The sequence below is a fragment of the Phyllostomus hastatus genome, unplaced genomic scaffold, assembly GCF_019186645.2.
Source record: "Phyllostomus hastatus isolate PE091 unplaced genomic scaffold, TTU_PhHast_1.1 phas_scaffold_93, whole genome shotgun sequence".
NCBI classification, from domain to species: Eukaryota; Metazoa; Chordata; class Mammalia; order Chiroptera; family Phyllostomidae; genus Phyllostomus; species Phyllostomus hastatus.
In genome coordinates, this window is record NW_025334042.1 from 20,574,231 (window position 1) to 20,585,373 (window position 11,143).

The following is an 11,143-nucleotide window of genomic DNA, read 5'->3' on the forward strand; positions in this document are numbered from 1 at the left end:
TCTATTAACTACTCAAACAAAAAAGTGTAAAAGATATACTGTACCACATAAAGTGGAAGAGATGCCTTCAACGGCACCTTTTCACAAAATGTTTTTGTATTAAATGACTTAAAGTCCTAACAGGTGATGGGGGAGCAGTTAAAAAACCTTTAGGAATGTCACTAAATTTTTTGCTATCAAGCAAGAAAATATTCTCCAGCTTCTCCAATGCAGAGATCATATAGAGAAACCAATTTGCAGCTAAGTTCTAGCAGACTTAGGGATAAACTAACATTTTAAAAAGAAAAACACCTTCCTAAAGTTCCATGCCCAATCAAGGTCACTCTAGTCCAGAAGTACACAGAGATGTACCCAGAGACGTCTGCAGAGGGGAAAGGACGTCTCCTCTTAAAACCTGAATAGTTGCCCAACCCCCACCTACTTCACTGCTGTCATTCTTCCACTTTCTCCCACTCTCCATTCTGACAGCTCCTCACTCTCCCAATACTTCCTTCCTTATCACACTGCAAATCTTTTAAAATGCTTTATTTTCTTAAAGACATCTTTCCTAGAAACAAGACATTTTCTCCTCTTCAGTCTGTCTTCACCAAAACCTTAGGAAATTCAACTGAGAATTCCACAGCAAATTCTGGATATTATGACCTCTGAGAAAGCTCTACCATTCTCATTTGCAACCTTCTCATTTTTTCTCTGCAATTTAATAATAATTTTGTTTTCATTTAAAAGCATTTTACTAGGCTTCTTATTAAGACAAAAAGACACTAGTGACTGTGAAGTGAAAGCCTTTTGCATTATCCTTAATTGAAAAAGAATTCCTCCTGAAACGAAAAACTAACCATGTAATAAATTAAGCCCTATTTATTTCCAGGGCTGTCACGCAGCAAAATACAGGAAAAATGTTATTTCACACTGCTTTCCAGTGAACATTAGGCTTCTGGAGATTCAGCCTTCAACTGTCCATACTATTAAAATAAGGAGAGAGCAAGAATAGATGAAAATTAATTGCTTTTTCTTTAGTAAAGTAGTTGTGATCTCTTCCTTCATCAATCATTATCTAAAAAATTTGAAGTAACATTTTAATTTTGATTTTTTTCTCCCTTCCCCAAGTTCACTCTGCTGGAAATACTAATGATCAATTAAATGCCCAAAATGTACAAAAGGGGGAGGAAAATAAACGGCATGTGTAATTCACAGCCTAGATAATCCACCCCTGGGTAAATAAGTACTCACTGTATTTCTCTAATGTTCTTACTCCCCAGGAACTCAAAAGATTTTATGGAATAAGAACTGCACTAATTAGCTGAACATGAAAGGAGTCCGTTAATATGTCTTTTGAGGGACTTCAGTGCTTTCCATCTGCAGATCCTGGCGCAACCCCAATGGATACAACAATGTGTATGAAAGCTCTCCAAACCTGTCCGGCTGGCATTTTCATCATACTGACCCAGTGGGCTCTCAGGAGAAAGAGAGCTTTAGTACCGGATGAAGAGCACCTCTTAGACCAGGGGTGTCAAACTCATTTTCACCGAGGGCCATTATCAGCCTCGAGGTTGCCTTGCAAGGGCCAAATGTAATTTTAGGACTGTATAAATGTAACTACTCCTTAACTAGGGGCAAGGAGCTCGGCGCTGCCGCTGGGTAGACACAAGGTGCTGGCCAGATAAAACAAGGTGGAGGGCCGGATTCGGCCCACAGGCCTATGTTTGCCACCTGTGCATTAGAGTCTCGGGCTCCCAGCTTTTACTGCTGTTGTTACTCTCCTCAGCATGACATGCCTCCACATACCTCAAGAAAATCTTAACTGTCATCCTCTTTCACCTGTGCTCTTCGAGACCAAGGGCCTCCCAGAACTTGCTCTGCTCCAATGTGTATCCCTCCTAGCACAGACCCCAGTGTGCTCTGTTCTCCTCTCAGTCCTACACCAACTTCAGCCTTGCATAAGCAAAGAAGTTCAGGTAGCGGTGGTCATAGCTCCCCTGTGGTCCTGGTTATAACTTATGCTGGCAATGTGAGAGCATTTGTAAGTAGCCAAGTGTATACATTTAAAGGCAAGAGAAAGAAAAAAGACACTGAGACATGACAACCTTTTAAAAGTAGCTAGAATAGTTGCAGAAACAAAACAAGTATGTTACTTCAATGCCTCCTATTTTCACCCATATTCTATTTGCTGTTACATCTTCTGTTCACTTTTCCTCATCTTCCCAGCTTCCAAAACACTCTCCTTCAAAGATACTTTTGCCCTCCCTCTGCCTATCCCAGAATCTTTCACTAGGCCCACTTGCTAAGATTTGTTTAGCTACCTAAGATAATAATTTCTTAAAATAAGGCCAAAATTTTTCACACTATCTCGTTATTTGAACATCAGAATATAACACCATTTAATGGAAAAAAGAACCTTTCAGCATGAGTCAACCACCCTAGGTACCCACCTCCATTCTGCCACTTAGTTGTCCTACAGCCCCGGACAACTCACTTACACACTAGAATGCTTACTCAGTTTCCTCAGCTATAAAATGGGTAGAATAATATTTGCCTTACCTAACTCAAACAATCAACTGATAGAAAGATTTCTAAGTTTTTATAAACACACAAACATAGAGTAATAATTAACAAAGGTAGATAGTCAGCCATGAGACTTAAATGTATGAGGCCCATTCAAACAAAGCAGATCATAAAGCAGTATATAACGGGAAACCTGGATGGTGCTAAAGACAAACGCAACTCCAAACTTGTATAATCTTGTACCAAATTAAAATACCTGGCTCAAGGAAGAATAAAGGGGAACTTTAAGCCTTTGGGACCACTCCACCTTCATGTCCCAGGCTGTAGCCAAAAACAGCCCAGTTGCCTGCCAGTTGGTGAGTGCCAAAGCTTTCCTTTTTGGTAAAGAGTCCTATTCTAGAATAGTATGGGAATGAATAAGGAGAGAATTACTCTAGTAACTGCATTTGCATGGTAGTGGTGGAGAGCAGCACTACCATTGTACAGTAAAACTTTTCTCCATTTAGACTAGCAGTGTCCACCCAAGTAGGGGTACCTGCTGTTCTGTCCTCCATGCCAGACTGAAGATAAAGCAGTCGTCTGCTTTTCAGACTGCTGAAATTTAATACAGTACATATATACTATATCAAATACACATATAAATACACACTAAGCTGCTAAATCCCTAGAGGGGAAGGAGCTCATATATATTGAGCTCTCTGTGTCAGAAACCATAAGAAAATAGAGATTTCATTTAATCCTCACAAACATCCTGCCACAAAGGCATTAGTATTCCTACTTTTATAGATGAGAACACTGAAGCTCAGATAGATTAAATAGCTTGCCCAAGATCACAAAGCTAATAAGTAGCAGAATCAAGACTTGAACTTGGTTTTGCTTAACTCCAAAGCCCATGCTGCTTCTAGCATTTTCTTAATAGTGTAAGAATGGCAACCTTCTTGGGTCTTCACTTCACCTTAATTCCTGACATAGTACTTAACCACATGTCCTGGCTGTATCTTTACAACTTCACAAAGGGACAGAGAAAAATTACTCAGACAACTTCTTCTTTGTGTGTTTTCTTTTCCTGCATTTATGTCCTAATCCTGCACAAACTAGTCTTTTTTAGGCTGAATCAATGGGATAGACATAATAGTCTGCCACACAACATTTCAGCAATCAGTATACCTAAAGGGTGAAAGTTCTGCTTCCTTCCCTCAGCACTTTAGCAGCCATAATTTTTTAGCACAGTATCATTTTCTAAGCTGGTTCCTACCATTTAAAGAGTGGCAGTGCCTAGCTAGTACAATGCCTCACAAGCAGTAGGTACCGAGGGAAAATATTTGTTGATTCATTGACTAAGAAAGGCTTCTAGTCCTCTAGTTAACTTGCTGTATTTAAATCAAAAGTCTTTAGAAGAGCCCAATTTGAAAAATGAATTCTGTCACATTGAAGATAATTTTCTGGAAAATTTAAAAATGATTCAGGAAAAAAGGTAAATTGAAATATAACAATCTAGTGTTTAAGTCCCTAAATAACTCATGGACTTGGAACACAAGAGTTTAAGAGGCTCAGTTTAAAAATACTGTTATTCTCAAATAAATGAACCAACAAAACAGAAACAAACTCACAGATATAAAGAACAAATTGATGGCTGCCCAGTGGGAGGGGGCTTAGGAGGCTGGGTGGCAAAGGTGAAGGGACTGAGAAGTACAAGCTGGTGGTTATAAAACAGTCACGGGTTTGTAAGGTACAACCTAGGGAACGCAGTCAATAATGCTGTAACATTGTGCCAGATGGGAACTAGACTAATCAGGGTGATCATTTTTAAGTCATATAAATGTCTGATCACTATGTTGTAACACCTGAAACTAAAATATTGTATGTCAACTGTAATTGATACAATAAAACACATAACTGTTTTGCTTCTGGTGATAAGACTTTTTTCATTTTTTACATACACTAAAATTTTTCTGCAGTAAGTATGTTATTTTATGATTAAGGAAACTGATCTCACTCTTTATAAACTATGTATTTTTAACACTTTCTATACAGTGTGGGTTTATTTTCTCAGATATAATCTACAGGAATTAAGTATTCATTAATTCATGCATAGTCTCTAGAACAACTTATTACATAATATCAGCAGATTAAAGATAATTTTTCATTCATGGAGCATTTCTTCCTTTAGGTGGATTATCTCTAGCTCTATGTTCTTTTCCAGCAGGTGCGGGTTTCTTGTATACTCTCCTTGGAGCCCTGATTATCCATCTCTTCTTAATAACAAGCACAGGTATAATAACATTTTCCCCTGATACTGACCCAGTTTATATGTCTTTTAATTTTATGTATGTAATCTTTCCAATAGCATTAAAGTACTTCGACCACAATGAAATCCAGATGGAATGAGCGACTTTGTGTGGTAGTAAGTTCCCCACCAACAGAAGTATTCAAAGCAGAGATCTTTCATAAGGGCTTCCTGTGCTGGGTTATATATGCTAAATTTTATGGCCTCTTCGGTTTTGAAGTAATTTTCTGACAAGTCTAGTTTAGTGACACAATGGATCACACACAAGCCTCCAGTTTGTTGAGCCCTTTCTGTGCCCCTCCCTTCCACTGTTTAAATCAACCAGAGAAGATGCCCTTCTGATGAAGCTTAACTTAGAGAGTTTTCTGATTGCTCCCTGTGGAGACCCATTCCCTTAATATTAACAGTTTCTTGCTATTTGAAATTATTGAAATGTGCTAAAAAATGCAGTCAGCCAAATGTCACTGTATTACTTACATATGGATCTGCTGCAGCTTGTAAAGCACTGTCTCCATGAGGGACAGCCAAAATGAAGAATTATGTGGGAGTAATAAAATATGATAACTAGGCCTGCAACCTCAAGTATAAACCCAGCTGCGCATGCACACACACATATCTACAGAAAAGCCTGCTGACAATGAAAGAAAAGCCCAAATCATATTCAGCATTGGGTACACTTACTTCACGGCAGGGCCAGTCAGGGAGCTGTCCTTTCAGCACCACAGCAAGAAAGCCTGGCGCAAGCCTGAAAGCAAGCAACTGAATCTGGCTGGTGAGAAAACTGTGTTCCTACAAACCTCCTACAAAGACAGCAAAAAGCAATTGTATGGTTGCTTGTTTTTGAGTATGTTACATCCTACTTCATATTCCCCTATTAATTGAAAATAAAACCCTTCAAATATTTTAATAAAAGTTCACAAAACCCCAAGTGAAAACCAAAGGTATAGGAAGTCAGCTTTTCAAACTCAAAGAATCCAATAACTGGCCTGAACTATCAAGAACTGCTTTGCATTACCCACCACCAGCCCTACTAAGAAACACAACACATTCACACATCCCTTATCATATTCAAGGAACATGCTTGCAGCCCTCTCCAGGGACAGCCTCAATTTCTAGGACAGAGAATGCTTGCTGAATACCAAACCATCACTACCACCCCCCTTTTCCAAGCAATCAAATTCTCTTTCAGGGAGAACTGAAGGCCTTATGGGTCATGAGTTCCAAAGAAAAAATGCTGCAGTATTTCAAGAACCAGGTTACAGGCAGTGTACTACAAAGCTTACAGCATTTTAAGTCTAATTCCCCTGAGATTCATACCGGGTGGTAATGTAATCCAGCCATTTGCATTACACATCAAAAAAATTTTTTTGAGTAAAGAAAAAAGCTCCCCCACTCCCAAATATCTTCTAATGCACGTGAGGAGAAGTGTGGAGAGACTGTGAAACAGTGAAAACCTACCACACCCGAAACCTCCTTTGAAAAGCTAAAACATCCCCCAGCCCTAACACACTGCTACCTCTCTAAAGGCTCTCCAGGTTCAAACTTGAGAAAACTGTTATAAAAAGCACTCTCCCACTTTGCCCTCAAAGCCCTCACCCACACTTCTTGCTTCCATCCCTGCTTCTCTGGTGCCCACTGTGCATTAAAAGCAGTTCCCCCTGTAGGTAGAGCTCGCTCCATGCTAATTATTTCTCCCTCCCTCTGAATTAGCCAGATGTAATGCAAAGTTTCTTTTATCCATCCCCCCCAACAGATGACATCCTCTTATTATGAACACTGATGCCAAATCTTGGGATCTCCGGATATAAAATGTATTCCCCCATGTTTCAAAAACTGCAGGGTAAATGAGGAAGAGGGCACAGGGTGGAGTACTTAGGAGGAATGCATCTTATTTACTGGGCTGAAAAAGGATTCTCACTCCACCCCACCTCGATGCTGGGGCCACTGAAGGGGTCTGAAAACCTTGGCTGACCCCTGTGGAAAGTTAGCTGCCGAGTCTCCACTGGTGGTTGCTACTGGAACAGAAGAGATGGAGCTGAGCGCTCAGGAAAAAATGCAGAGGCTTTGCGGTCCCCCAAGTATAAAGAGAGAACTAGAGAGGAAGGGTCCAAGCCTGTGGAGCTGGGCAGTCCCATAAGGCCCACGCTAACAAAAAGCCCAGGGTGCTGATGGTGGTGGTAAGGTGGGGGAGGGAAGGGAGAGAGGACAGGAACAAGCTCTGCATAGGGTGGTGTGAGTGGCGGGGGAGGGGATATTCTGAAAGTGATGTACTCCTTAATGCAGAATCCTAGCCTCCTGAGGAAGGTCCCGGGGGCCCCCAACACAACCCCAGAGCACCCTATCGGGAGGGAGACAGTCGCATCTGAGTAAAGGACGGGGGGAAGTCCTGGCTGTCCTAAGAACCCAGGAACCCCAGGTTTCTGCAGTTAGTGACAATCTGGAGCCGGATGGGGGAGAAGGATGCAGTATGACATGGGGGAGGGGGTAGAGCTGAGGGGCTGCTGTAGGAAGATTCCGACAGCGCTGCCCTTCCCAGTACAACCCGGCGAGGGGCCCCGACTCTTCCCGAGACCGGGGAGGCTGGGGTTTAGGGGGGTTGCACTACGATAGGGGCTCCGAGGACAGGCCAGTGTCCCTCAAAGCAGCCAAGAGACGAGGAGAGTGAGGGTGTGTGGGGTTGGGGGTAGGTGGTCCTCAATTCTCCTTAGGGACCCCCGGAAAACACCGAAGGACGCAAGACTTCCAAACACCTGTCCAAAACAGGGAGGGCAGTAACCTAGCTCCACCGCCCCGCGAGCCCCGCCGCGCACTCTGCGGCAAAGCCCGACTGGAGATGGGGGTACCCCGCTCCATGGTCCCGAGAAGAGAAGGGGAACCCATCAGGCGAGGAGCGGCGCTGGGGCGGGGGCTCTGGGACGACTTACGGCAGCGGCGGCGAGAGAGGCAGCGGCGGCCCTAGCGCGGGGCCCGGGAGGCGCGGCCGGACTGCAGAGGCGCCGAGGCTGCGGCGGGCGGGACTGCGGTGGGCGCCATCTTGGAGCGCTCCCCGCGCCCGCCCCCCGCACCGCCCGAGTCCTTGCATAATTGATGACTCGCGCCCGCCGCGCGCCGCTGCGCGCGCCCCCGCTACCAGGCCCCCCGCCCGCCCCGCCCCCGCGTCGACCCCCGCGCGCGCCCCCCGCCCGCCCTCAGCCCCGGCTTGCGCATGCCGCGCCCTGCCGCGCCCTCCCGCCCCCTCCGCGCGGCCCACCTACTCCTGTAAGGCGCTCCGGCTCCTCCGCAGGGCCCCGCGCTGCCCGCGCGCCCGCTAGCTGGATCTCAGGCGGGCGTCCCCGCGCCGCCCCGGACCGGATCCGGGACGAGGGAGCAGGGCACCGACAGGGGGCGCCTCACCGGAGCGCCTCGAGAGCGTCCCCGGGCCCGCCTCCCCGACGCCCCCGCGGAGCCGCGCGGGAGAAGCCTCTCCCCTTCCCGCCCCTCCTTCCTGGCCCCCACCCCCACCCCGAGATGACCGACCTGACGGGGCTGCGGGACTCCGGCTGAGTGTCCGCCAGGACCTGGGCGTTGAAACCCAAAAGGTGCTATGTTGCCTCGAGTGCCCCTTGGCCCTTGTGAGTGCCAAATCTTACCTTTTCCGTGAACGGCTGTCGCAGAAGGCAATACCCGGTAATACTGCCATATTCAGCTCTTGGAGTTTCTGATATCTGTAAACACAGGGAAGTCAATTCACATTGATCTTTTGGTCAAATGAGAACAAAACAAAACACAGAAGTCCGTCAACAGCAGTTGGAGTCTTGAGATTCAGTGAACACGGTCCTGGTATGAGGAGTACAGAAATGCCGCTTCCCTGAAAGCCGCCGGGTCTCAAACTATGTAAAGATCACTAGTATTTGAACTGCTTACTCCACATTCTCTTACAAGGATCTAGATAATGAGTGTGAGAACTCTTAGCATTTTATTGTGCCTCTCTTCTACATGTTTCTCCCACAAATTCACAGTTAAGAGTGAAAAAATATGGTCAGGCTGCCACTTACTAACTGGGTAAACTTGGACATGAAAACCTAAGTTTCAGTATTCTTGTCTGTAAAACACAACGGTCATAGTTAATAAGCTGACAGGTTTATTGTGAGGATTAAAGAATAGAGTACATTTCACACATTTACAACACAACTTGACACACGGTATGCCTACCACATAGTGTGCCTGCTACATACATTTTAAAATAGCTTTACGGAAGTTTAATTGTCATAGGATAAACTATGCATGTTTAGAGTGAAGGGTTTTGCCATATGAATACATGTTGGAAATCACCACCATCAAGTTCAGGAACATACCCATCACCTCCAAAAGTTTTCCCATGCCTCCTTATGATTCCTCCTTGCATCACTCCCACACTGACTCCCTCTCCAGGCAACCACTAATCTTTCTATTACTGTACATTGGTTTACATTTTCCAGAACTTCAAACAAATGGAATCATACATTATGTTCTCTTTTTTTGTGTGTGTGGCTTCTTCCACTCAGCATAATTATTTTGAGATTATTCTGTAGTCCATTATTTAGTTATCTATCAGTTCATTCCCTTTTATTGATGAGTAGTATTCATTAGGAGAATATACCACCATTTGTTTACCCGTTCATCTGCTGATGGTATTTAGGCTATTTCCAGTTTTTGCCTATTACAAGTAAAGCTGTTATGCATATTTGTGTGCAAGTCTTTGTATAAACATATGCGTTCATTTCTTTGGGGTATAAACATCTACAAATGGAATGACTGAGTCCTATTCTAGGTGTATATTTAACATACTAGGAAAGGGCCAAACTGCCTTTCAAAGTGGTGGTGTCATTTTACATTCATACTAGCAGTACACGAGAGTTTCAGTCGTTCTACATCTGTGATTTTCAACCTTATTCATCTCATGGCACACACAAGCTAATTACTAAAATTCTTCAGTGCACCAAAAAATACAGATTTTGCCGATCCAACAATAAATAGGTATAATTTTGATTCATTCACACCAGACAGCTATTGTTATGTTGGCTGTTGTCATTTTTTTTATGTGACAATCTAAGGGAAAAGAGGTCAGTGCCCCTGACTAAATTCTCAGGTATTGCATGTTTTAAAAATTCTTGTGGCACCCCATCTGAAAATCGCTGCTCTACATCCTTGACAACATTGGGTATGGTCAATCTTTTCATTTTAGCCATTCTAACAGGTGAGTAGTGTTATCTTACTGTGGTTTGCACCAGAATTTCCTTAATGACCAATAATATTGAGCATCTTTCCATGGTCTTATTTGTCATCAGTAAAACTTATTGGGTGAACGTTCAAATCTTCTGTCTTAAGTTGAGTTGCTTGTTATCTTACTGAGTTTTGAGAGATGTTTAAATATTCTGACTATAAGTCTTTTCTCAAGTTTGTGATTTGTAAATTTTGTCTCCCAGTCAGAGCATAACTTTGTATTACCTTAAAGATGCCTTTCATAGAGCAGAAATTCATAATTTTTATGAAGTCTGATATATATTATCTCTTCTGTGGATCATGCTTTTGGAGTCATACCTAAGTTTTTTTAACATAAATATCTAGTTATTCCTGCACTATCTGATTACCCTTGCACCTTTGTTAAAAATTAATCAGGTATGTTAAGGGTCTATTTCTGGATTCTATATTCTATTTCATCGATCTATTTGTCTATCCTGATATTAATACAATACTGTCTCAATTGCTCTTGCTTCATAATAAATCTTGAAATCAGATAATATAAGCTCTCTGATTTTTTTCTTCTTTTTTTAATACTGATGTTGCTATTCTAGGTCATTTGCATTTCCATATAAAGTTTAGAATCAGCTTGTCAAATTCTGCAAAAAAGAAAAAAATCCTCTGGGATTTTGATCAAGATTGCATTCAATCTTGATCAATAGATCAAATCAGAGACCACAGATATCATAATACAGTGTATATCACTCCATTTATTTCAGTTTTCGTGAATTTCAACAATGTTCTGTAGTTTTCAGATACAGGTTTTGCTCACCTTTCTTGGCCTTATTCCTAAATATTTCATATTTTTTATGCTATTGAATACCATTTTTACCTTTTAATTTTGGATTGTTTATTGTTAGTATATACAAGTACAATTAAATTTTGTGTATTGATTTTATGTGCTAAAACTTTGCTAAAGTCATTTATTAGCTCTAGTAGATTTTTTTTGTAGATTCCAAGAGGTTTTCTACAGAGAAAGTAGTGTCACCTGCAAATAAATACAGTTTTGTTTCTCCTTTCTAATCTAAATGCCTTTTATTTATTTTTCTTGCCTTATTACACTGGCTAGGACCTCTAGTATAATTTTTTTGTTTT

At 42.5% G+C, this 11,143-nt stretch overlaps 1 protein-coding gene across 2 annotated transcripts in view; it reads right to left on the reverse strand.

Moving 5' to 3' along the window:
- The window catches only part of SCN8A (sodium voltage-gated channel alpha subunit 8), a 215,741-nt gene extending 207,972 nt beyond the window's left edge, over nt 1-7,769 (reverse strand). For both annotated transcript variants that reach the window (XM_045829237.1, XM_045829238.1), the window contains exon 1: nt 7,714-7,769. The gene's annotated coding sequence lies outside the window, so the exon portion shown is untranslated. The remainder of the gene's footprint in view (nt 1-7,713) is intronic.
- Between the last annotated feature and the right edge of the window lie 3,374 nt (nt 7,770-11,143).